The 27755-nt window shown below is 32.9% G+C and overlaps 1 long non-coding RNA gene across 1 annotated transcript; it reads left to right on the top strand.

Annotated features, from left to right (window-relative positions):
* The first annotated feature begins 19559 nt into the window (after nt 1-19559).
* LOC127705349 (uncharacterized) lies at nt 19560-23698 on the top strand. Its single transcript, XR_007983846.1, has 2 exons — nt 19560-19825; nt 23123-23698. It is a non-coding gene; the product is annotated as an uncharacterized LOC127705349 (long non-coding RNA).
* Nucleotides 23699-27755: the final 4057 nt, after the last annotated feature.

Raw genomic sequence — 27755 nt, 5'->3', positions numbered from 1 at the left:
TCTTTTCATTCAAAGCTGTTGGGGAGTTGATTTTATTAATGCACAATATACATAAAAAAGTAGAATGCATGGAAATATTATGATTTTATTTATATTTTCGATCTACTAAGTGGTGTTGATTTCAGTCTTTCATCCTAATAACTCTGTTTGAACTGTTTTATTGTAGGAATATCAAAACAATAAGATGTGGTATGATTGTCAATGATGCAACTCTCCACAAGAGCCCAAATAACACAGAAATTAACAACTTTAGGTCTCCGTACGGTCTTCAACAATGACCAAAACCCATACCGCACAGCCAGCTGCAAAAGGCCTCGAAATGACAAATGTACAAAATAATGAACGCAAAACAAATACGATACACAGTAATAAACGACAAGCCCATCCCTATTAACGAAGCCTGTATAGTATGAACATGCACAATCGTAACGTATCATTGGAGATATTTTAACGCAATAAAATGGCGCAGGGGGTATGTTACTACTGAGAACTGTGAAGTTGACAATTGTCACGTTGAAGTCATAACATTTCTCGTAGATTCTTGTTCGATATAGACCATTGTAAAATAGTGTATTTAACAGCGTATATTACTTATTAAATACAGCAAGAGAAATTTAAATTACAACAACAATCAATAAAATATATTGGTTCTATGTAGTAATGTTGTAATACTATCAGGGCTGAAATCCGAATAGCCATAGCATGCAGCTTACTGATTTGAACTTTTCGTTTTAAAATTGTAATTTTAAGTAAATGAAATTCAAATTTCTTTTTTTACTTATATTTAGATGATAAGTGTGCTTTTGATAACCGGGAAACATCAGGTTTGGTTGAAACATTCTCATAAGTGTGTTTTTATTTACCGTATTTTCATGAACATTACGACGGTATGGTTAGCTTTGGGATATAGTACATTCAAATTTGTTGAATAGAATGTGAACTTACAATTGTACAATATGTAATATGATTTGTATATACATATTAATGTAAGCATTCAACAGTGAAAAGTGTTTTAAGCATATACATGTACTTCCATGCCCAGTTGTTGCAGGATGCAATGAAATCTTGAAATAAAAGTACAAAAAGGATTTACAATGTAGTATAATACCTACACATCTTTAAAATAGATGACTGCAAATTTGAATGTTCTTTTTGCTGCTGTTCTTTTTGTAAGATCTTAATTTCGCAATTAAGAGTTAAAAGATTGTATGACTGACTGTGATGTATTGATTTAATGCTAAAGATCAAATAAACAAAAATATAAAACTTTGATTGTTGATTGTTGCATAATGATGATACATCACATGGCCTTCGAAAAGAGCTCTTAAGATAAAGGTTTTGAATTGTGGTTCCCAAAAATTGTTTGACAAGTCAGATGCTATAACTAAAAATAAATTAAAAGATATTTACCATTAATCATTTTTGACATTTCTGTCATATCTACACGTTACTCTAACTAATCTACACAAACATATTGAAAAAATTAAATTAGAAGATTTTCTCATAGTATTTTAATTCATCATTTAGTTTATTTTCTATAAGTCTGATGCCAGTGAGACAAACATTCATCAAAGACCATTAACATTGATTTTAGTAATTTCAATTCCTCCTGCATCCTTCAACAATCTGGCAGTCATACAGTTTAAAAGTAAAAAAAAGGCTCCTAGTCAACAAAATATGATAAAATCTAACAGCCTAATTTATGCTTTGTCATTTTATCACTTTGGATAATTACAGTACTTTCAATACTGAATGGATGAATAATTTCTTTTGAATATTTTCAGTTTAGCTAAAAAAGCTAGATGTGCTGAAATTTTGTACACATCGAGATATTTTTATCGTTAAAAAAATACTTGTTCAATATCATACTTGTAGAACGACATAAATCGGTAAATTCATCCTACAGTCAATGAGAAAATATCATTTAAAAAGCATCCACAGTCGTTCATTGTGGATTCAAAGAATACTCTCTTGTGGCAATTATTCATCGTATCGCCTTAGGTAAAACCTTAATCCCTTCAGCTTAACGGAATTATTTTGAAGTCATATACGACATATAACAATTTTTAAATGAATCTGTACACTCGATGTACATCAACTTTACTGTTGCATTTAAACGTTCGTGTTGCTCAGTCTTTGGTTTTCTATGTTGAGTTTTGTGTATTGTTATTTGTCTGTTTGTCTTTTTCTTTTTTAGCCATTCCGTTATCAGTTTATTTTCGACATATGAGTTTGATTGTCCCTTTGGTATCTTTCGCCTCTCTTTTTCAACTCTGCTAGTGAATAAGTAAAATATGCACTTAAGCGGTATCCTTTGGGGAATGAATTCGTTCATTTACTCTCCAAATAATGTAAGAACATTTAAAAAATATAATGTCTTTAAACCATGGAAAATGTCCTTAGTCGGATTTGGCACCGCTTCTGTGAACTCGGTATTCCATGTTTTTAACGTCGTTATTGATTTGGCCTTCTTCTAACCAATTTGATTCGAGTGTCATTGATGAGTCGTAAGTAGACGAAACGTGCTTTTGGTTAACGTAATTAAATGCCAGTTTTCTAAATAACGACATTAAATTTACTCTGTACTCTTTTGGTTAAAAAAACATTTTTAACATCCTACAACTTTACCAGTATTCTCTAGCAAATCGCTATATGAGTTCTTTGTAGACGTAACACTCGACTGCCTTACCAAGTTATAAACATTGGATCTTTTATGAATTTTACAACCAATTGGTGGTCTGCTGATGGACGGCATCGTCCCGGTAGTCAACACTTTTGTGTTGACATATGAAATATCCTTGATGTTCATTTTGTGTATGTTTATTACTTACAAAATGTTTGATTGCTTTAAAGCAGAATTTCAAATTCTGATAGCAATAGTTGTATATAGTATTTCCTGAAATCACATTAATCAATTCACATGTGTGCCCATTGTTAATCAATCGCCAAAATAGATACCCTCAAAATGACTAAATATACCGTGTTAGAAACAATGATGTTGTTTCTTTCCAGGCATAGATTGCATTAGCCGTATTTAACGCAACATTTAGAATATTGTTTTTGTTTATGCTCTTCAATCTCTAATATTTGCCTACCCTGCTGTTTTGGTTTGAACACCAATGAGGAGTTATATGTAGACGAGACGGGCATCTTGCGTATCAACTTATTAGCAGAGTTTCTTTGATGAGTTTTCAAATCAACTGTTTTCTAATTTTAAACTAACGTACTATTCCTAAAGATAACCGTTCGTTTAACAACTATTATAATGCATAACGTAAACTGCTTCCCTTTGGACATATCAACGATTACATTGTTTATAGTTACGGTCTAGGTTATTCAACATAATTATTATCTACGAATATAAGGGTGTCCTTACGTTTAACACACATTATTATATCTATATATTTCATCGACACCTATTTAGGTCAATCAACAGTATCGCCAGCTAAAAATTAATTATAATAAGCGGTAGGCACAAACTAAATCTACATATACTCCCGTAAATATTAATTGTCCTTCTTAGGGTAATCAAAATTATCACCGTGAATAATGATAAGTGGATTCATCATTCATTTTAAACAGAATTACCACCAATGTATCTAAGTTATATTTTTAGGATTATCATACGTTTTACTACATTATCTATAGACTTACGGGTTGTATAGGAGGTCAATCAACAGTATAACCACCTTAAACATGGTAAAGGTCCGTAAATAATTATCAGTAATACCACCTAAACCTTATTCTTGTTTACCACCTACGTATGTGTTTACTATTCAAATTTTCACTCGTTATTTTCTGATAATGAAAATCAGAGAGTTTAGCGTAGATCTTGGAATACGGAAAACAATCTGCTTTCGTCGAATAACAAATATATCCTTTTAATAATATTCAAACAAATATATACAGCAGTCAGTTGGTCAAAATATAACATAATAGATACAAGAAGATGTGGTATGAGTGCCAATGAGACAACTCTCCATCCAGGTCACAATTTGTAAAATTAACCTATAATCATGATTATAGGTCAAAGTACGGCCTTCGACACGGTGCCTTGTCTCACACCGAACAGCAAGCTATAAAGGGTCCCAAAAATGACCACTGTAAAACCATTCAAACAGGAAAACCAACGATCTAATCTATATAAAAAAAAAACGAGAAACGAGAAACACTTATGAACCACATCAACAAACGACAATCACTGAACATCAGGTTCCTGTATTAGGACATGTGCAAACAAATGAAGCGGGTTCAAACGTTTTAATAGGCGCCAACCTTCACTCTACCTGAAACAATACTGTAACATCACAACATAGAAAGACACAATAAAACATCAATTGAAATGGCTTAACTCAATCAAAAGACATATTAACAAAAACAAGTGAACATACACTGAACGAATAAATTTGATCTATGACACGATGTAAATACAAAATTGATATATTTAATATATCAATATAAACCAGGGGGATTAGATGAAAAACAATATCAGAAAGACAATCATAACCTTGGACAAAATGCCGCCAAACAAAATAACGTACACATATAAATAAAAATAATTGTGTTGTAAGGTATACATTGAGTACGGAAATATTTTTTGCAAAATAAATAATTTTGCTGTTCCTAGTACGAGAACAAAAATGAAAATTTATCATCATACTTAAAACTTATCAGAGGTGATATATATTAAAAATAGTGAGACTAGATATGACACTGAATAAGTAAATATTAAATAACAAAACTACATTACAAATTGTATCAACAGGTCAAATTAACAAAGTACGATTTGAGAGTACTCGCAGTTACTGAAAGCTAGTTAAAAGCCAAAAACAATGTTTAGATAAATAGTATTCAGAACACTCCATTATCTTAAATTTAACAAAATAGCCTTGCAGTGAAATAAATTCAATGTCTCAATCACTCATTATCATGATCATAATAATAGTGTACAAGGGTCAATTACGTGTATCCATCACAATGATGAATATTTGCCTGTACATATCGTAAACATTTAATATGGCATATGACTGTAATGACGATTTAATTTCAGGTAATGCCAAATTTACATTGTGATTCAAAAACATGGAATGGCCAGGTACTTTTTTTCAGTAGGAAAATATTGGTAATGTTAAATACATTTTTTTTAAACTTAAGAAGAAATTCACAGGTGTTAAATTGAGAAAAAAAAATAATGTTATAACCTAGATAGAGACTTTCAAATATTGTAAATACAAACCAATTGTTTATACTTAGCACACACATCGTATATAGTTGTACTCTTTTTAGTGCTAATTAAAAAAAAATAGTTGCATGGATATGTTAAGGTTACAAAAAAGCATACAGTATTGCCAGAATACGGAAATAATTTATAAAGTAAAATATAAAGCAGTTTAAGCTCGAATAAATCTATATATAAACTCTTATGAATAACTAAATATGACGGAAAATGTAAACTTTAATTTACTTTTGGTTTGTTTGCTGTTCCACTAAATATATGGTGAAACTAATAGTTGTACTATAGTTTAAAAGACTGATGAAAAGGTAAAGTTGTTCATGTTACTGCAAAATAATGTATTACCAATGAATATCCTACCAGTTCTGTTTACATAATGAAAATACATCATATGGTCATGCTTCAGTGTTTTAGTGCCTTTGAAGTGCTCGTTAGCGAAATGTATCTTCATATATTCACATAGTGAGATGCTTCAATTTCATGTAGAAATAAACTAATATCGTTGCATATTGTAAGTATCCTATTATGTCCATTGTAACACCTGAAAAGGCAAGACGAGTTCATATAAAAGCATCATAGATACCAGGATTAAAAATTATTTGTACGCCAACGCAAGATGTGAGTTTCGACTACAAAAGACTCACCAGTGAAGTTCGAATAAAAAAGTTCAGAAAAGCGAAACAAAGTAGGTAGGTGAAGATCATTGACGACCCAAAATTCCAAAAGGTTCATATAGTTGTTTCTTTTTTATATAAATGAATTGTTTGACAAACTTAAAAGTTTAATTGTTTAAATTGTTAAATTTGTGGGTTAAAGTAGGAGTACGCCCTTTGCTATGTCTTATTTAAAATTTCGAAAAGTTGTCCAAAACAAAATATGGTAGGGATTTTCTCGCTGCGTTGAAGACCCATTGGTGGCCTTCGGCTGTTTTCTGCTCTTTGGTTGGGTTGATGTTTCTTTGACACATTCCCCATTTCCATTCTCAATTTTATTACATATGATTGGGACAGAAAGACTGTAATGTGTCTTATGATTCATCATTTATAAACAGTAGATTTACAGATACATAAAATGAACGTATAAGAAGGTGCTGACTTTGTTGCTGGTGATAATCTCGTGGACAAAACGTCTTCCAGCAGTGACATCGACCCAGTGGTTGTAAAAACTCATGAAAGATACCAGAATGATAATTTGGTGCGTCAGACGTGCATTTCCTCTGTAGTTTCCATTGCAATACACTGTGTATTTATAAATTTCATTTAGATTTATATCATCGAGTCAACTATTATTTTGTAAATGATATCTGTCTGTATGGCTATAGGTAAGTTAAAGTGTCTTAAGTTCATTGTATACACATCTATGGTTTAAGTACACAGTTATTGTGTTACAATGTATCAACATACAATGTATTTGCAATGCATATAATAATTACAAGATTTTCTATTAGTGAGATAAATAACTTGCAGACCATTTATTAACATAAATAGATGATTGAAATGAGAAATATAGCTTTGTTTCAATTTAAAAGTTAGAGATGTATAGCTGCCAACAATCGAATTATTGATCTTTGAACTTTAATTTATGGAGAAAAAAACGAAATTCACAGTTATCGGCAGGTCTATCACAAAATCGACATATATATATATCGTTCGGATATAGTATATGCAAAAGTAAAAACAACAGTGATATGGTAGATAGAAGGTGCCTCCAATCTAGCACTATTTAATAGTTTATCCTTTTCTTTATATAAGATTTTGTATGTTTTAAACCTGTCATTAAAAATGATTTGGAACGTAGAAAATGTTTGTAAAAAAACAAACTTCAAATTATGAATTATACATTAAAAAAGGCCATCACGATTTAGAAAATTCGAGTCCTCGTGCATCAAGTGGGTTAGACTTATTTACTGGTAGTGTCATCATATTCATAGATTGATTTAATGTGAGACCAGTAATTAAGAATCTAATTATAATGTGTGTATTTGAATAGCAAACGGTCATAGTCAGGTCAAGATAACTATTAACTATATAATTATTAACAAGATGACATGTTTATCTCATTGAACTATTAACTATATAATTAGTAACAAGATGACATGTTTATCTCATTGAAGTAACCAGACTTTGTTATGTAAGATATTTTAATTATACAGTTTATCGACTATGTGGCGATAGAGTGTTTGCACAAATGTAAATTCATTAATGTTGGTTTATATATACAGTCCGCCAAAAGTTAAGCACCACCTATTTTTATTGCATAGATTTTTTTTCATTTAAAAAAATCAGTTAATCCTCGAAAAAGAGAAAATATTCATGTAGCAATTTTGCTAACATATACCATAAACAAATCGTAGATTTAAGTTTGTTCGCGTATGCAGGCTCTATGCATTTGAAATTTGCGTTCATAGAAATAGTGAAAATTACACAAATCAGAAACGTAAATTAAGTTTCACTGTGATTTTATTTTTTTACAACAATTAATCAACCAATATCATTAAGAGTCTCTACAAATAATCTTTGGTGTGTTCGGCAAATTTAATGTCAATATTTGAGTCAATAGGATGTGTAACACACTCTCTTCCGGTACAGTTCCATAACACGGAGTCTCATACTCTGTACAAGCCTTCTGAACTTTAGCTGAGTAAATTTATTCCATTCAGAAACAATTGCGCTTCTTAAATCGCTAAGATTTTGCAATGGTGGATCTCTGCGATTGAGATTTCTGCCAATGGCATCCCAGACATGTTCGATAGGGTTCATGTCTGGAGACATGGAAAGCCAAAAGATAGTGTCAATGGCATTTTGCCCTTTGTACTCTTTGTACTCGGTTACAATCCTTGCCCTGTGTGGTCTAGTATTGTCGTACATGCACAAGGGTCTTGAAGCAAGTAGAGGATTATCAAAATGAGGGACTACAATGTTTCTAAGCACCAAATCCCTGTATGTCTGTCCGTTCATGTTACCCTGCAGAATATGCATACCCACCTTACAACAGTATGAGAAGAAACCCCATACTGTAACACTACCAGCAACGTATGCAGTCGTTGGGCAAATGTTGTTTTGGTCATTAGCAGTTTTATTTCCACGACAAACTCGTATTCTGCCGTCTATTGGTTGTAACAGAAACTGACTCTCATTTGACCAATGAACATTTTGCCAGCTTCTCGTGTTCCAGCGTCGATGGTCATTAGCCCTTTGAAACCTGATTATACGGTGCCTGATTGTTAGGGCAGGTCTCTTGACAACACGACGTGCTCTTAAGTAGCCTCTATGAAGTCGACGGACCAATGTTCGAACACTAACATGACCAACTTGACGCCAGTGGTGTCTAAGTTGTGGGGCAGGAGTAAATGGGTTGGCTTTAGCACAACCAATAAGGAGTCTGTCATCACGATCGGTAGTTAAACGGGGTCTTCCGGACCTTGGTCTATCATTTACAGTTTCTGTGTCAACATGACGTTGTAAAAATCTGACAATGACGGTGTTTTAACATTGAAATGGTTACCTATGCAACTAGTGCTCCTAACGGCATTTGACATGTCAATTGCTTGTCAAGGTTCAGTCACATATAACTTACCCCTTGCCATATTTCACAGTGACTTGGTGAAGGTCAAATTTCACCTGTACGCGGGACAGTAGGAAGATGATTTAAAGGCATCGAAACAGTGTATTCGAAAAATTGCAGATGATCTTTAATAAAAAATTGCTTCGCGTGTTTATCGGAGTTTATTTTTTTGGGTCGTAATGAATTTTCTTAGTGTATGTTATAGGCAATTCATAAAACCAAACATAAATATTTTTTTCGCAATAATAAAAAAAAATATTGCCAGTTATATTAAGTGGTGCTTAACTTTTGGCGGACTGTATATAAACTTGAAAACTGTTACTAAAGAACTAAATACAAATATGTTAATACTAACTATAACAGGCTGAATTGCAGGGTCTCTGACTAGGGCTATTTCTGTTTTTATTATACTGATACAATAGTCTTTAAAAATAATAAAATAACATTGAAATAAGATAAGCAAGTAAATAAAGTAAGACTATTATATGTCACAGATAGATATATGAATTATATATCTATTTGCAGGTATTTCCTTTCAGAACGTTAAGTCTTTCTTCTGAGAAAACACCCCGACGATACCAAGTGTCAATTAAATGTGCATGCAGGCATAACATAATTACTTATGTAGGGGCATGTGTAACCCCAAATAAAACGCAAACTACAGCTGTTGTTTCCAATTGGATATTACTGTACATTTTTCCAACTTTGATATTCGTTAGGTTTTAATCCGAAACAATCCTTTCCTTCATTTATAAGATTGAAATAGGAGTACTCAAAAACGTCTTGAATGCACAACTTAACTTTCGAAAGAATAATGTGAAGTGACTGTTCATTTCACTTTAAAAAAGGAATCTGCTTTTCCGCAGTAAAAGAGAGGCGGAAGATACTAAAGGGACAATCACACTCATCAGTAGATGACAAACTGACAACGCCACAGATGAAAATGAAAAACGATAAAAAGACAAACCCGAGTCCACACAACACAATATAAAAAACGAACGAACGACTGAGCAACACTAATGGTTGCATATTTTATTCATTATCTGTTTTGATTAGTGACACTAGTGGAGGAGAAACTTCTAGCCCTTACGCAGAATATAAGTTACCTCACTGTTTTCCAATGTTTTCTGGATGCTTCATACTTTGACACATTTTAGATTTTTTTTAAAAGGATAATAGATATATAATAACCTTTCCTTTTTCTAACATAAATTGAAACCTGTGACAGAACGCATGGAATATAAACGAAAGAATCTCGTCTTTAACCATGCTTGGTTAGCGTTAATGTACATAAGCCTTCAAAAGAATACCTCAACATGTATTGTTTTTTACTAAAGATGTTTTCTATTCCCAAGTCACCCTTGGGGAGAGAAGCGTCAGATAGACAGTTTTTCGTCTGCTTTTGATTACCGGGCTTGGACCAGGTTTTGTTTAAAAAATCCTTACAATTTTGTTTTTTTTACCATATTTCCATGAAAATTGCGACAGCATTTCCAGCTTTGGTATATAGTACAGTCATATATGTTGAATAGAATATACAATACTTATTGATGTAACGCAAAAAAAATGTAGTTTGGTTTGTTAATACATATTTATGTAGTCATTCAACAGTGAAAAGTGTTTTTTTTTAAGCATATACATTGTATGACTACGCATCTGGTACAGGATTCAATGTAACTTATAACTAAAAGTACATACAGGGATTATAATGTAATATAACATGCTGTTAATGCATAATAATTTAAATAACTACACATCCTCAAAACATATGACTGCAAATATTGAATGTACTTTTTGTTGCTGTTTCTTTTGGAAGATCTTAGTTTCTTAAATCACTTTAATTGTAAAATACTGCATTAAAGACTTGATGTAATGATTTAAAGCTAAAGGGCAAATAAACATGATTAATAGCAGACTTTGTTTGTTGCATAATGATTATAAATTACATGACCTTTAAAAAGAGCTCATTATCATACAGGTTTTGAATTATGGTTCCCTTAAATAGTTCTAGATCTTTTGCAGTCCACATTAGATTCTATGATTAAAATTGAATTAACAGATAATTGCCATTGATCCTTTTTGACATTCTTGTCATGTTGCATTGTATCTACTCTGTGCTAACTAGTCTACACAAACATATATTCAAACACTACTTAAAGTTGAAAAGCGTTCTAAGAGGTATTTTAAATCATCATTCAGTTTTTTTTTTAATTACAATACATTGTATGTACCAGTACGACAAACATCTATTCAAGACAAATTTAAATGATTTCAGCAACTACATGTTTACATACATCCTTCAATAATGTGGAATCATAAGATTTAAAAGTTTTTAAAAAGCTTCATAGTTAACAAAATAGGATAAAAACTGATCAGTGTGTCGAATAATTCATCATTGTATACACAGAAGATTTACATATACTAAATACTTTAAATGTTCATATAAATTAAATATCATTTTAACACAACTGCTACTTGGCTGTTGATATCATCGGATACGAAATGGTCACTAACATTGGCATTGACCAAGTGGTATTAAATCTCATCAAAGATACAAGGCATAAAATTTGGTACGCCAGATGCACATTTTCTCATAGGCTCTCATTGCAATTCACTGTACTTTTATACATCACACGTAGACAATCGAGGCAACTACTTTGTTTTCAAACGATACCTTTTTGTATGGCATAAGGTAATTTTTATACACACGTTATGGTGAAATGAGTTTACGCAATGATTTTTGATTAAGTTTGTGTTGAGATATTTATTGGAAGAAACATCTTACTTACGTTAACAATTATGATGTTTCAATGTGCCAATATATATCCAATACACACATAAAGTACAAGATCTCATATTAGTATTGTAATAATACAACGAAATTTATAACTAGCCAACACACATTTGATAACAAAAAATGACGATTAAGTATAGCTTTGAAATTCAGAGATGTCTGCCAACAATAGAGTTATTGACCTTCGATCTTTAATCCACTTTGACAATTTGGCTTTCGCACATATCGGCATGTATATCCAAAATTTTGCGACATTACTTTCGGATATATTATATGCAAAAGTATAAACAACGCTGATGAAGTCAAATATTCCTCAAATTTAACATTATTTAATAGTTTCTTTTTAAATTTACCTAAGGGTTCACACTATTTAACAGTTTCTTTTTTAGATTACCTTGGAGTTTTGTATTTTTATTATAATTTTTTTTCTACAATTCTTTAAGGATATGGAGTGATTTCTGCTTGTTATTCAAACTGATAAGATAAGAAACGTTTGTAGAAAAAATATTTATTTGAAAATTAAATGTGTGACCAGTAATTAGAAATCTAATTATAATGTGTTTATTTAAATAGCAAACGGACATAGCCAGGTCAAGATAAAGTTAATTATTAATAAGATGACCTGTCTATCTCTTCGAGGTGTCTATAATTTGTTATGTAAGACATTGGAAAACAAAACTTTATGACAAAAGAGATGATTTCAGCTTCCCAATTGTGCATTTTCCATTTCTATGTAACAACATTCCAACAGCGCTTGCATACAAAGTATATATTTCCCAGTTGATACGATATTCCGGGTCTTGTATTTCCTATTATGATATGCTGGATAGAGGGTTGCTGCTCTGAAGGAAGCTATCAAACCAGGAGTTCATAGTGACAAAATGAAATCATCCCTTCGTAAAATTTTATGAAACCATCTCGAGTTGGTTGACCGTTATGGAATATCTGTTTCAAATATGACAACGGATATATTCCAATTGTCGTAACTACAATCCCGTTCCTCTTTCCGCGGATCTGGGCTACCGAATGAGACTTTTCACTGGGTTTGTACTAACATGAGCAGCACGACGGGTGCCACATGTGGAGCAGGATCTGCTTACCCTTCCTTAGCACCTGAGATCAACCACAGTTTTTGGTTTTGTTCGTTTTGATCAGTAATTAGTTTTGCATGGTGTGTTTTGTGTACTGTTGTTTGTCTTTTGGTCTTTTTCTATCCCTTTCTATATCCATGGAGTTGTCAGTTTATTTTGGACTTATAAATTTGAGTGTCCTCTTTTGGTATCTTTCGCCTCTCTTGAAGTGTCTTTTTGTTGTTGGTATGTACAAGTTCCCGGTCTATTTGTATCAACTGATGAGTTAAGCCTTTTTCAACTGATTTGTATAGTTCATTCTTATGTTGTACTGTTACACCACTGTCTAAGGTTACGATCCCGCTAACATGTTTAACCCCGCCACATTCTGTAGGTATGTGCCTGTCCCAAGCCAGGAGCCTGTAATTCAGTGGTTGTCGTTTGTTGCTGTGTTACATATTTGTTTTTTCGTTCATTCTTTTGTACATTAATTAGGCCGTTAGTTTTCTCGTTTGAATTGTTTTACATTTTGTGATTTCGGGGCCTTTTATGGCTAACTGTGCGGTATGGGCTTTGCTCATTGTTGAAGGCCGTACGGTGACATATAACTGTTAATTTCTGTGTCATTTGGTCTCTTGTGGAGAGTTTTCTCATTGGCAATCATACCACATCTTCTTTTTTATATTATAAAGTTTTTCAACAATTAGGAAATGGTATGTGAAAACAAAGGTTTAGCGATTTAATGTCATTCAAATCATGATATTTGCAATACTTTAAATCTGATACTAAAGAACGCAATATAAATATATAAATTCTATTACCAAATTATAGAAGGGTGAACTTTAGGGTTTTATAACAATAATCTGACAAGGGCCATTCATTTGTCATAATACTGATAGAACATTAAGGAAATATATAAATATAACCCTGAATTAAGACAATCAAATATATAGTAAGAGTATTAATTATCAGAAATACATATGAACTGTATACCTATATGTTGATTTTTTTCTTTCAGAACGATATGTCATTTTTTTTAAGAAACAGCCCGGACGATACCAAATGTTAAAAAAGTGTGATGCGAGACATAAACTAATTACTCGTGCGAGGTTAGTTTTTACCCAAATTGAATACAAACTTGGTCTTTTTTTTTGGGACAATCTTTACACCCCGAGGTGTATTATACGACAAGAAAAACCTTAAAATATGCATAAATATGCATAATCTGGCTTATATACCGTCAACAAATATTACTTTCTGCAAAGATTTGGAGTATTTTCATCCTATTTTACCGACAACACTAAAGTGGGATATTCTTTTCTAATGTGTTCAGGTTTCAATACGCCCTACGGCTCATTTATAATGTGTAATAATAATCTAGATATATAAACTGTAAAAAGCATTGTCCAGTTTCAATAGAAATATTACTGTACTACATGAAGCAAGACACAAATGAATTGTTACGGTATATGAAAAATACAAGTCACTTTGTAAGTAATTTATTGTATCAACTTTGTTTATGAAAGAGGGATGCAATTTTGTATTTTGTTTATTTTCATGACATTTTATCGCGGAAAGCAGATTATTTTTTCAACAATTTTTTAAACGAACTAGTCAGAGTAATTTTTTTCTCTCTTTTGTCTGGCAATTCAACTTTTTTCTTATTAAACTCAGAATCACGATTAAATATAATAACCCCCCTCTTTTATAGAGTAAAAGGTATATAAAGATGAAAAATTAAATTAGAACTGGCACCAAGTGTACGAAATCGTGATACATGTACATGTAACACGAAAAACGAATATCCATAAGTCAAAGTATCATTTCCAATACAATGTGAATAAATAAGATTTTCTAAATCGTACACACGAATGTGTTAAATCTGGCTTGTTTTAAAGTGTTATGAAAAGTTTTGCATTATTAAATTCATCTCATATAATGTGCCTTTATTGTTGAAATAAACTAACAAAACTTAACAGTATTTTTTTCCGTAGGTTAAAATGTGCGTCAACGACGATTTTTGGTATTTCAGTCCAATGAACGGAGGAAAAGATTGTTTCTTTCTTCAACCTACGAAATATGGAAAATTAAAAAGAAAACCACCAATTGGTAACAACACACGATACCTATCAAACGAATCAAATGTTTAAGTAAATTAAAGATTCCATTTTAATCAGGACAATAATGACCTTATACAGGTCATTTTATATGCCTTGAAGCACATTTCATTGTAACTTGGTATCGTCCGGGTTGATTCTCCAAAAGAATGACCTGTCGTACTGAAAGAAAATAACTCCATGTAGGTATATAATAGATATGAAATTTATATTGCAAAACTCTCATAACACTTTAAAAAATTAATCTGTTTTTCAACGGTAAAAAGTTGGCGAAAATAACCAAATGGATACGTCTACTCATAAATTGATGACAAACTGGCAACGCCTGAGCAAACATTACAAACGAGAAAAATAAAAACAAAAGTCTACAAAACACAAAATATAAAACTAAAGATTGAGCAACACCAACCTTGTCAAAAATGGGGGCTATTTGGGCTATGGGGTGATACTACATTAGAAAAAAGAGGACGGAAAAATGATGTCACCAAACAAGAGAGAAAAACAAAACACCCCCGTTTGTAAGGATAATATAGTGTTTTACTTATAAAGTGAACTTTACATGCACCGAAACAATTCATTTGTTTCTAACATCAGACAATTACAGTTATTTTTTTCTTATTTAAATCAGAAGTGGTATATAACTTTTATCATTGTTTACAATCTAGAAAGATGAGTTGTATTTCACCTTATATTTGAACCGTTAAGTGTGGTTATAAATAAACACATAAGAACAGAATTTTCCACTTTGATGTAAGAAAAAACTTAAAATCGGCTTTATCTATAACGTAATAACATATTTGTATTAATTATAGCTGACATCATTTAAGTAAGAGTTAAAATAACGAATTCACATAGAAAATAATATGTATGATCAAAATACCAAGAGACGTCTAGAACAAATGGATTTAGTTTTGGTAAATGGTTGCAAATTGTATTTATCCACTGTTGCAGTCTGATAACTAGTAAAGGAGACACTTCTAGTCTATACGATGCAATGCATTTTCCTAGTAACTGAATTTCAGTTTAAAACGGCCATTTTGATCTTAACATACATAGAATAGTACTGACCAATAACGTATTTAATCATGATTAGTCTTTCAGTCAGTTTTTAGACTTATCCATCGCTGCTCGGACAATACGCTTGCTGTCAATTCAGCAAAGTTTACAAGTTTATAGAAAATTCAGTATTATGCGGATGTGTACAAGTAAATATCAAGTATCAATATAAACTGAATATATCTTAATTGACTTCAATCGAATATTCTGAACAATAATGAAATTTGTGAAAAAACGTGATAAATTGTCCATGTAGCAATATTCAAGCAGGGCCTGTTTATGGAGTGTATATCTCTCGGTCGATATAGAATTTCTGAGTTAGCGTTTCATATAATGGTTTCCTTGATAACGTTTAGTTGCTTACAGAGAGGTTATTCCATTTGGTAAAGTCGGATTCATCCATTCAAAAGTTTACAGATGCCATCACGAGTTAGTTATAGAATATCTATGTCCCAAATGACACGGACATGTTTCAATTGTTTATCCACTATCCCGTCCTCATGTCCTCGATTGTCATGTCATAACCGAATGAGAATTACCACTTACTTCCTGCTTACTATAAACAATAATAGACGGATGTAACTATTAGCAGGAAATTATTACCCTTTTGGAAAACATGAGTTCGCCCCTAGCTGTTAGTTGCTTTCGTGTTACTTAGTCTAAACATTTTTTATGAAGTGATTTGTGATTTTTTCTTCGTCTTTCTGTTTTTTTAGAGGGTCATTTTATGATCTGCTTTTAATGAGGTTAGAAGGGAAAATTGTTCTTACAATTGAACAAAGATTTTAAAACAAATTTTGAGGAAATCTGGATTATAACCAGAAGTGTACATGTTTTGTCTGGAGACGAAACTAATTTGAAAAAAAATGATTGATTGTTGTTGCTAAATGTTCAGTGGCAAATATTTATACGTGCATAATTAGGACTAGAACGCGTTAATGATAAATCCAATAGGTTCTGTAATGGATTAAACAAGATAATGGACAAGGATTTTGAATGCCGATAGAAGCATGAGAAAAAGGGACAGAAATACTGACATGTAATACGCCACCTTTCGATCATCAAATAGTTCTTCACATGCCTAGAACATATCCCGTTCATACACGAGGCACCAAATTTTAAGTTTCCATTCGGAAAGAATAGGTTACAGCCACAGAGCAAAACAGGTTCATATTTCTAGCATGGATTTGACTGGAGGATGGGTTTATTGTTAGATCGATACCCTGTCAATCATTTGGATGGATAAATTTAAATATAATTGCACTGCTATTAACCATGTCAAAAGTAAAATCACAAAAATACTGAACTCCGAGGAAAATTCAAAAAGGAAAGTCCCCAATCAAATGTCAAAATCAAAAAAACAAACACATCAAACGAATGGATAACAACTGTCATATTCCTGACTTGGTACAGGCATTTTCTTATGTAGAAAATGGTGGATTGAACCTGGTTTTATAGCTAGCTAAACTTCTCACTTGTATGACAGTCGCATCAAATTCCATTATATTGACAACGATGCGTGAACAAAACAAACAGACACAATATGTAAAACTGTCAAAAATAGTGGTACAGCTATCAACATTGTGTTATCATCTTAATCACCATAAAAACAAACAAATGTAACAAAGAAGCACAAAAAGGCATACATCAAATTTAACATCCTCATTTTGCTTATATTATACGATTTTATTTATATATGTAAAATCCACCCAAAAAGGATGGAAGGTTTTAAGTACTGGCGTAAAATCGCGCGTTTGAATTTCGCACAGGTAGACATAAAATAATTTTGTCGTTCAAAGTAAGAGGGGATACATAAATACAGAGTCACGTAAAATGAATATAACAAAAAACAGACTTACAGTAAAATTAATATTAATAAATAAAATAAAATAATTGTGTGGTACACAGTATGACGATATACATAAGTACAGAGTCACGTCAAATATATTTCACATATGTAAGTCAATGTTACAAATGTGAAATAGATCCCACATTCCAAACATAAAAACATGAAATAATAAATAATTGTTGAGATTAGCAACAGTGGGAATTGTACATATTCTAACATCCGACTCGGATTTCTTTTAAACTGAGTTTTACTGTGCGTATTGCTGTGTGTTTGTTTATTCTATATTGGCTAGGGGTATAGGGGGAGGGTTGAAATATCACAAAACATGTATAACCCCCGCTGCATCTTTGCGCCTGTCGCGAGTCAGGAACCTCTGTCCATTGTTAGTCTTGTATGTTTGTTTAATTTCGGTTCATTTATATGTTTCGGATTTGTGTGACGTCCATTTTCTATGAACTAGTGTTCATTTTTGTTCAGGGTCCAGCTTGAACCTGCCTCTAGGTGAGGGATTTTTTCGCTGTGTTGAAGACACATAGGTGGCCTTGGTGTGTTTTCTGCTCTTTGGTCGGGTTGTTGTCTTTTTGACACAATCCCCGTTTCCATTCTCATTTCTATAACCCAGTAGAATTTATTTTTAATTGTTTAAACTCTTAAAATGCATGCTGTTGAATTAAGTATTTATCATAGAATAATCTGCTGCTTTGATGTTCAAAGTTTCATTGGCTCAGTTTTGTGCACATTTCATTTGCCTAATAAACAACTAAATTGCCTAAACAGCTTAGGGATTTTAGAAAATTACTAAATTTTTTAGGCGTTTTACAAATTCCCTAAATTTAGATAAAGCCTGTAACATATAGATGTATTAACTGTACTGACCCACATTCATAAAGATTATGAAAATTTCAATTGATTTGTTTTTTCATCTTAAACAGTTAATATGGAAGTAGAATGTTTTTTAATTAAACTAAAGAGAAGCGCGGTATAAACTTTATGAATGTGTAAACGTCACTGTTTAATTTAGTTTATGTGCGTAGGGAGTCATGGTACATGTACATATATGATGTGTTGTTGATTTTTGTTAGTACGTATTTTGTTTATTGGAAGAGACCGGTGATTTTCATAACAAAACCATTTTTTTCTTCATAAAAACAGTAGGCCGATAAAGTTTCAAAGCTATATTTATTTACTTTAAGATGTTAAGTACACATTTACAGTCATTCACATCAGCTTTTCCAATCATTTTTTTTTTAGTTTATGTAGTCATTCATTACCATGTTAATTTGTTTCGATTAAGGTGGCTCACCCCAATAAGGACCCCCGGTAGAATTTTTTTATTTTCACATATTTTGTAGATTTTTTTATGCTGAATCCAAAAATGCAAAGAAAAAAGGGGGTCACCAGGCTCGTTTTCCCCTCAAATGGAAGCGAATTGTGCGATTTTGACCCTATTTCCAAACTTTTACACCCTTTCAACAATAACGACTACATCAAATTCAAAGACTTTTAGAACCATGTCAGTATGATTATTATGTGAAAAAACAATTAAATTTGAAATGTAAACGTTCCCCTTGGTTGTTTTAGACTTAAAAATCCTTTTATTTTCAGATTTATGTCTAAATTTGGCATTTTTTAATTTCAGTTTAAGGCTAAAAATATTGGTTAAATCGATTTTTCGTAAAATTTCCCCGGTAGATTTTTTTTAAAAACGGATATGTCAAAGCTATGAACTTTTCGAGCATTTTAAGGTAAAATAAAATGGGGGTCACCAGGCTTTTAAAAAAGTTACGAGCTTTTGTTTAACCCCTCTACCCCATGAGGTCTGATTTCAATGCACTCCATTAATTACTTGATTGTGATTTTTTTATCAATGTCTTTAAATAAATAATGTTTGTAATTATATCAATGGACGAAAGCTGAATATAAATGTGATGAACATTTTACTGTTTGTTATAAAAAAGCGAAATTTTGATTATTTTGGTGAAATACGGTAATTTTGTCTGGCGCGAGTTGCTTCCCTCTAATCTGGCGCCATAATCGGACAACAGAAATTTCAGGGTCGCCATTGCTGAGCAGCATACTGCATTGATAAATACGACCATGTGCATGAATAACAGACATAGCGGCGAATAGACAACGATGAAGGTAGAGTCATTACATAAGAAAACATCGATTTTAATATATTAGACAGCCAAATGTTATCAGTATCACGAAAAAAACAAAGTGGGGGGTTATCTCAAAATACTCGATACTGTAGAAAATCACTGCGGCTGAAACCTTGCATGGGCTAAATTTCTGTTCTATGTATAATCGTTATGGCTGGTATCTTATTTACGTGTTTACTTGACCCTTAACCTGTTAACTGGCAAGTTGTGAACATGTATAGCCTGTTTTGAAAAAATATCCGTGTCGAACAGTCAAAGAGGAGGGGATGGTCATTTTCAGCATCTCATGATCAGCGCTATCGTTAGCGTCAAATAAGTCTTGATTTTATATCGTCATTCGTAAAATCTAATTTCGTAACCACGTTAGGGAGCTACCATTTGATTTTTATGGGGGGGTGGGGGGCTAGGATGAAAAATGTTGTCCTGCTTTTTTTTTTAGTTGTAATCTCTGTCCTGCCTTTTTATTTTTTTAACTCTATTTGGACCTGCCTTTTTTTTTACCCGTGTTGCTCATCCTGAATTTTTTTTTTACTCCAAACTCCTGTCCTGCCTATTTTTTCAAATTTCATCCTAGCCCCCCCCCCCCCCCCCCCCCCCCCCCATAAAAATCAAATGGTAGCTCCCTAAGGGTCAAATGAAGTTAAATATTTATCGTTAGCGTCTATAATGACTAGTAAAACAGGTTGGGAACAAACCCTCTACATGGTGTTTATACCTGTAAAGAGGAATAATCCTTCTAGAGGGATAAAAGAGGGGTATTTTTGTTTAGACTGGATTTAAAGCAAAATAGGGCAGAATGGCATTTTCTAGTTATATTTGCTATAATCTATAGCACTATATATGCATCAATTATTGCACTTTACTGTATTCTGTATTTCTTTACCAAAAAATGGCCTGGGATGCCCAGTTTTCTGCTAAAGTGACAGAACTTGCAATCTATTGTATACCTACATGTATCTGAACACCTGATCAACAACAAAAGGGACATCAGTTGACCTTTAAATTTTATGTTAAATCTAACAATAGAAATTCTGTTCAGTGAGGCATAACTGAGTGGAATTTACCTGATCATCACAGCTTTCAATTATGGTGTACAATAGATTGTATATTCAGTCAGTTTAGCAGTAAACTGGGCATGTGAAATGAAATTAAGTACATCAGTTGGTGCATCAAATGTAGCAGGTTACTGCCATAATAAGTAGAAAATGCCATTCTGCCCTATTTTGCTTTAAATCCAGTCTAAACAAAAATTCCCCTCTATAGAAGGATTATTCCTCTATACAGATTTAAACACCAGTGGCGGATCCAGGGGGGGGGGGGGGGTTCAGGGGGTTGGAACCCCCCCTTTTTTTTTGACGTTCAATGCATTTGAATGGGGACATATAGTTGGAACTCCCCCTTTATCCTGGGTTAGGAACCCCCCCCCCCTTTTATAAATGGCTGGATCCACCCCTGAAAACCATATAGAGGGTTTGGTCCCAATCTGTAAAATGGGTACCCCATAACTTCCCTCGGACAGGGGTTCATGATTACCACTCCCTATCCCCAACTCCCATTTCTCTTCCCTTTTACTCTAAAATTTTCTCCCCTAACTTCTACTTCCACCCCCCTTGCTCCCAGACAAAAAAATTGCAAAATATATTTCCCAGATTATTCATCCCCCCCTCTTTTCGAATTCTTGTCCTTTCACCCAAAATCATGTTCGCTCCAATTCACGTTCATCCCACCCTGAGTCTGATTGTACCCTTCCTTTTATCTAAATCATGCTTTTGTTAGTATAGTTCTATGACAATAAAATAAAGATATATTAAGTTTATTTTTATTGTTTAAAAATAAAGTGACTCACACGAGATCTAAGGTTTTTTTTCTATTTATAATCTTCATAAGATTTACTTCTACCAAATTGGTTACTTTTATTTTCACTCAGACCAGGCTAATTAACGGTAACGGACCTGCACATGATACCCCCTTTTCTCGCTTCCTGATCCCTCATTCCCATGTTCCCTTATCCCTGTCCACCCGCTCAAGTAGTCCTATAATATATGAACTCGGGGGCATTATTTTCTATTTCTGTTTTCTTTTTACTGATTTTGCTATTTTTCTTCTTTTTTTTTTTTGTCAATGTGCCTCCAAAAAAAAAATGAAAATATCAGCATGAAAACGTTAAATAGTGAATATATAATGCGAAGGCATATATTATAGGACTACCCGCTCAAGGGGTTCGATTGTTTTGTTTGTTTTCTTGAGAATATATAAACGGCCTGATTTGTAAATTATAACCACTACAGTACGAGGCAATACATTTTATTGATGGATTCGTCTTGATCACAATTTGTTTACAATTAAACACCCCCCCCCCCCCCCCTGTCTCTCTTTTGTATAAAAAATTTCATAACGTCAAGTATCAGGTTTAAACATACACGTAGGGCTTATCTTGTTTACCAAATAACACATACATTTGAGTTGAAAAATTCATTATTGTTTTGTGCTTAGTATTTTTAAACACAAAATTTGTATATCCCATATTCCAAACAGGTTACAAAACACCTCAGCATAATTTGGTTGACGAGGAGTACAAATGTAGCTCAGCTGCATTTTAGAATTTTTAGGCATAGAAATAACTTGTCCCTGGCATCGAAACAGCATGCCCTGAGAAGTCTGTATTCAACATACAAATGTATGTATAAAAACAAAATCACTATTTACACTTGCTGTGCATGTAATTTTATTTTGTTTGCTCATTATTGTTGCCACAAATTCATTTTTTTACGCCGTAGTGGAGTGGGCATTAAGTTTTACCCTTGTCTGTCTGTATGTATGTCCCAAAATTGGTGTCCGTTCTCTAACTTCAGTTTGCCTCAACCAAATGTTATGAAACTTATACACAATGCTTATTACCAACAAACCCAGATCAAGTTTGAATTTTTTTTGGTGGTGTCACTTTTACTGTTCTAGAGTTATGCCCTTTACAAATGGAAAAATTGCTGAATTTTTTGTTTCTGTTCTCTAACTTTATTTTGCTTCATCCAAATGTTATGAAACTTATATACATTACTTATTACAACAAAATTCAGATCAAGTAAAACTTTGGGTAATGTCACTCGTACTGTTCTTTAGTTATGCTCCTTTATAACTTTATATGCAAGTGGGGGCATCATCTGTGTCCCATGGACACATTCCCCATTTATTTAAAATATGAACTGCATTATGCTTTTAAATGTCAATCATGGTTGATTTTCTGACAGAATTTATCTGACATTTAATCATTTAATTTCAGGCTTCAAGTACATGTAAGAGGAAGGAGTGATTTGTTGTGAAAGATCCTGGAATGTTCAACTTTACTTGTAAACTATTGGCAAAGAACTGACAGAATTTACACGAGAAGCCAGTATCATCTTGTCTTGCAATTGGGAACTATATGTAAAGTGCAGAAACTTAAGAACAACATTAGAAGCCAAGATCAACAATACTTGGAACTACATGTATAATCAAAGTACTGTCAGAATCCATATGAGAGAACCCAAGATCATCTACACTTGGTGTCTATATGCAAAGTGTTGTCAGAATCCACTTAAGAAACCAAGATCAACTATAATTTGGAACTATATGCTTTAGTGCTGTCAAAATCCATAAAAAAAAATCCAAGATCAAAAGGACCTACTTTACCTACTTGTCCCAATGATGAATACAGATTATTGAGTCTAATAAAAAACACTGATGAAGAATATTGATATAAAAATAATGAAAATATAGAGCTGATCAGCTAATGATTGTACATGTACATGATGTATACATGTCAACAATTACTGGTATATTGAAATTTACAATGCTAATAAATGTTTTATAAATTTGATCTCATAGACATTTTAGGAATAAAAATCAAAAATTTTCAAAAAATGAATTTTAATAGAGCTTTTTTTGCTTTCTGTAGTGAATTTTGCTGCAAACACAATTCATGATATGCAAACTGCAATATATGCAGTTGTCTTTTATACAGAAGGTAGCTATGAGATTTGGAAATTTTGGAAATCATAATACCAAGTGGCAGTTGTGGTAAATGCACATGCCTTTGCCTCATCTTTTACCTCACCAACCCCTGACCTAAATGGCCACTTGAATTATTTTACATCATTTGGCATTTGTTTTCCATCCATATGCTATTCAGTTTCTATTTCAAAAGTTATATTTTCTGGATAAAAGGAGAAATAAAATACAGGTTTGTTCAATGAGACAGCAACCAAACAAAACAACCAAAAGAATTATATATTGTCTGGGAAAACTTGTGTCTCACTATTAACTGACAACATTTTTACCTACTGTAAATTCAGAAATTATTGCGTGCATTTATTATTTTGACTTTTGACGAATGGACTAAATTGCGAGTTTAATTATTGCGATTACAAAAAAAATCTGCATAAAGATCTATAATTCAGTTATCAGAATGCAAGTTCTTATTATTGCGATATTCACCCTGTCGCATTATTTGCATTAATAATAACCTCACAATAATTTCTAAATTTACAGTATCACAATAATCCAGATTAATTTTGTTTTGTAAATTTAGATATGCACTCAAATTAATACAGATTGCTACAAAAATCTCAAGCACATTTCAAGGTTAAAGTTACCTGATTAGGGTTGTTTATCAGATACTGTTAGCAATAGGTCATTTGTCAATGTCATGTTTTTGTGTTTTTGTCTGTTTTTTCTAATACTAAAAGTACATGTAGTAGATAAACTATATGTATGCAATGATTCACAAATGTAAGGAGTACATGTCTGTCTGGCAATTGTCATTGACCATGGCCACATTTGCATGGTTCATTGGTCAATGGTAAGTCCTCTTTTAACATGCTACATTGTGTAATCAATGGGTTACTAGTATTATATTTGGTGTATGGTATGATTATTAAATGTATATATTGAAATATTAAGTAAAAAGATGTGATATGATTGTAAATGAGACACTCCACAAGAGACCAAATGACACAGAAATAAACAACTAAATGTCACCATACGACCTTCGACAATGAGTAAAACCTATACTGCATAGTTGGGTATAAAAGGCCTCCAAATGACAAATGTACAATTTAAAACAATTCAAATGAGAAAACTAATGGCATACGTATGTACAAAATTATGAATGAAAAACAAATATGCCTGTCTTGCAGGGTCTATCTGAACTTAACCTTATGTTCATGGATTTTTCTGTTACTGGCATACTATATATATGTTTAAAATATTTGGTTGATGGGGTGATTGTAACAGAGGCGGATTTAGGGGGAGGGCCCATTGGTTGATTATATAGGGAATCACTGAAGCATGACTGGAGCAGGCCTCTCTTAGGCAGTCCCCCCCCTCCCCCCTTTTTCATGAAAAATTCTGGCTCCGCCACTGTGTAAGGCTGGCTTGGATTGGTTTATCTGATCATTTTCATGATCATTGATAATATTAATTTTTTCTGATACTTGTAGTGAAACTTTATCTTTAGGAATATCAACATAAAACCAATCATGAATGATGATTAGTAAAGCAGGTGAGACATTTCAGCTTGTGCACTCTTGTTAACACAAAAATTGTATGGACTGTCGCTAGAAAATGAATGGACAATGCATGCTTGGTATGGACAAAATTCATCCTTTTTACCATACGAGGCTGCGTATTTATCTCGGGTGGGGGTGGGGTAAGGGGCACTTCCTATATTCAAGGTGATGGGACGTGCCGTTGGTTTTCCCGACCTTTTCAAGCTTGAAAATATGTGATTTGATTTGATTTTTTGTGTTTTTAACGCCACTTTTAAGCACCGCTTTTGGGCTATTTCGTGGCGGCCAGTTTTTATTGGTGGAGGAAGCCGGAGTGCCCGGAGAAAACCACCGACCTTCGATAGGAAAACTGACAATCCTAGTCAATTAAGATTGGAGTCGAGTGCACCCGCACGAGCGGGGTTCGAACTCACAACCTCAGTGTTGACTGGCTAGTGATTACAGTAGTAACTACTTATAGCACTCGGCCACCGAGGCCCCTGAAAATATGTGAAAAAGTCGGGAAAACTATCAAAAATATATGATAAGGTCAATATTGTTTCCATAACTTCTTCGTCTGTCATCTTTCTTGGTGTTCCCGGGTGTGATTTTATCAACCAAATTTTCTCTTTTAACACTTTGGTATTCTAGTCTTACATTACACTACATGAAACCCAAGCATTATAGGGAAAAGGTTACATTTTTACCTACGCAATATATGAAAAGGAATACATTTTTGAAATCTAAATTTTTGAAAAAGGTGGGCCCCAGCGGCACCCCTTATCAATTAAGTATTGAAGTTCCCCCTCCTACCACCCCCCCCCCCCCCCCGGAGGTATTTATACATCCAGCTGTATGAACACCCTGCCATAGCAAGGGATTATCTGTCAGATTAGGGAAGTCATATTTCTATACCCTACGATATGAAAATAAGGAGATGTGGTATGATTGCCAAAGAGACAACTATCCACCAAAGTTCAAATTTAAAAGTCAATATTAAAAAAAATTGCATCTCCATATTATCATCATAGGCCGATAATTACGTTTCTTTGCAGCTAGCAGGTGGGTCAAACCAGTGTTCACACATCATTAAAAATGTTGTCATGCATATTTCTTGCCGCAATGACACACTCCACTTTAATTTTTTTAAATCAAGAACCTTCCTTATTAGCTTCCCTTTTGAAAAAAACGCATGTCAAAAAGTAAGACAGAAGTTAAAGTTTGCCAATATCACCGACTATTATAGCGTCCCTGTGTACTGGGTGGAGTTTTAAAATTACAATCCCAACTTTTCCTGAACCTAGTAAGTAGTATAGATTTTGTGTATATATAATGTCTTTAACTGGTAGTGTTTGGAACTGCCCGGTAGACTGCGGATGTGTGTCCTAGGCAAAATCCCGACTTGCTCAAGCCAAATATTTTGCGCCGCAAAGCATGTGGTATTGAGGGATAATAGCATATACCGATATATAAGGCCGGAATACTAGTAAGGTCCCGGTTGCTATTGACCAATTTTCATCTACATGATCAAAGGTTGAAAACTGCAAATTATTGAAATGTCCGGTTTTTTTTCTGCGTAAAACAAAAAATGTGTTGCTCGAGTTCCGTTAGTCTATAATAATAACTCATTCTTAATCTATTATTTTAGTTTTTACGCTGATATTTCCTCTTTCTTTTTTTAATGCGAACTCTGTTGGCATATTGATAGATACAACAGAAAATAGAAAATTAACAAATAGCAAAATAAGTAAAAGGAAAATATTATAAATAGAAAACATTGGCCCCGAGGTCTCATGTTATAGTACTAGAGTTCCAAATTTCATAGAATCATGATACGAGAAAATTTGTTAGATATTTTTCGTGCCCATTATTTGATAAAGTATATAAATCTTTAAATTAAAATGTTATGTGTGACTGTCAAGTATTTAGTCTTTGTTTGAAAATTGTAATGTCAAAAAAAAATTTTGGAAAATAAAAAATACTTTATAACTATTATCAAAATTTTGCAGTGTTAAAATATTTCCCATACTCCGGAATTGTTATGTTCAAAAATTTTTAGCAAATAAAAAATACGTAACTATATATATTATCAAAATTTTGCAGTGGGAAAATATTTCACATACTCCGGAATAAGATCCAAGCAATACTTGGAAATGAAGATATTTCAAGTAAAAAAGAGATTTATGACAGTAACAAAATGTTATAAAACGCCAAACGGATAAAACGGTTAAAAGCTCATTAGAGCTTATGTTGACTCTGTTTGTACACTTTGCCGACTCTAAATAAAGCTTATTTATTATTTTATATAGCGTGCAGATGAACCCCGATGCCGTTATACTATAGCATACTATACGGGTTTTTCTTGTTTTTGAAAGCCGAAAGGTGACA

The sequence above is a fragment of the Mytilus californianus genome, unplaced genomic scaffold, assembly GCF_021869535.1.
Source record: "Mytilus californianus isolate M0D057914Y unplaced genomic scaffold, xbMytCali1.0.p SCAF_6, whole genome shotgun sequence".
In the NCBI taxonomy this organism is placed as follows: domain Eukaryota; kingdom Metazoa; phylum Mollusca; class Bivalvia; order Mytilida; family Mytilidae; genus Mytilus; species Mytilus californianus.
Note: the sequence above shows the minus strand (reverse complement) of the source record. Positions and strands in the feature narration are given on the sequence as shown.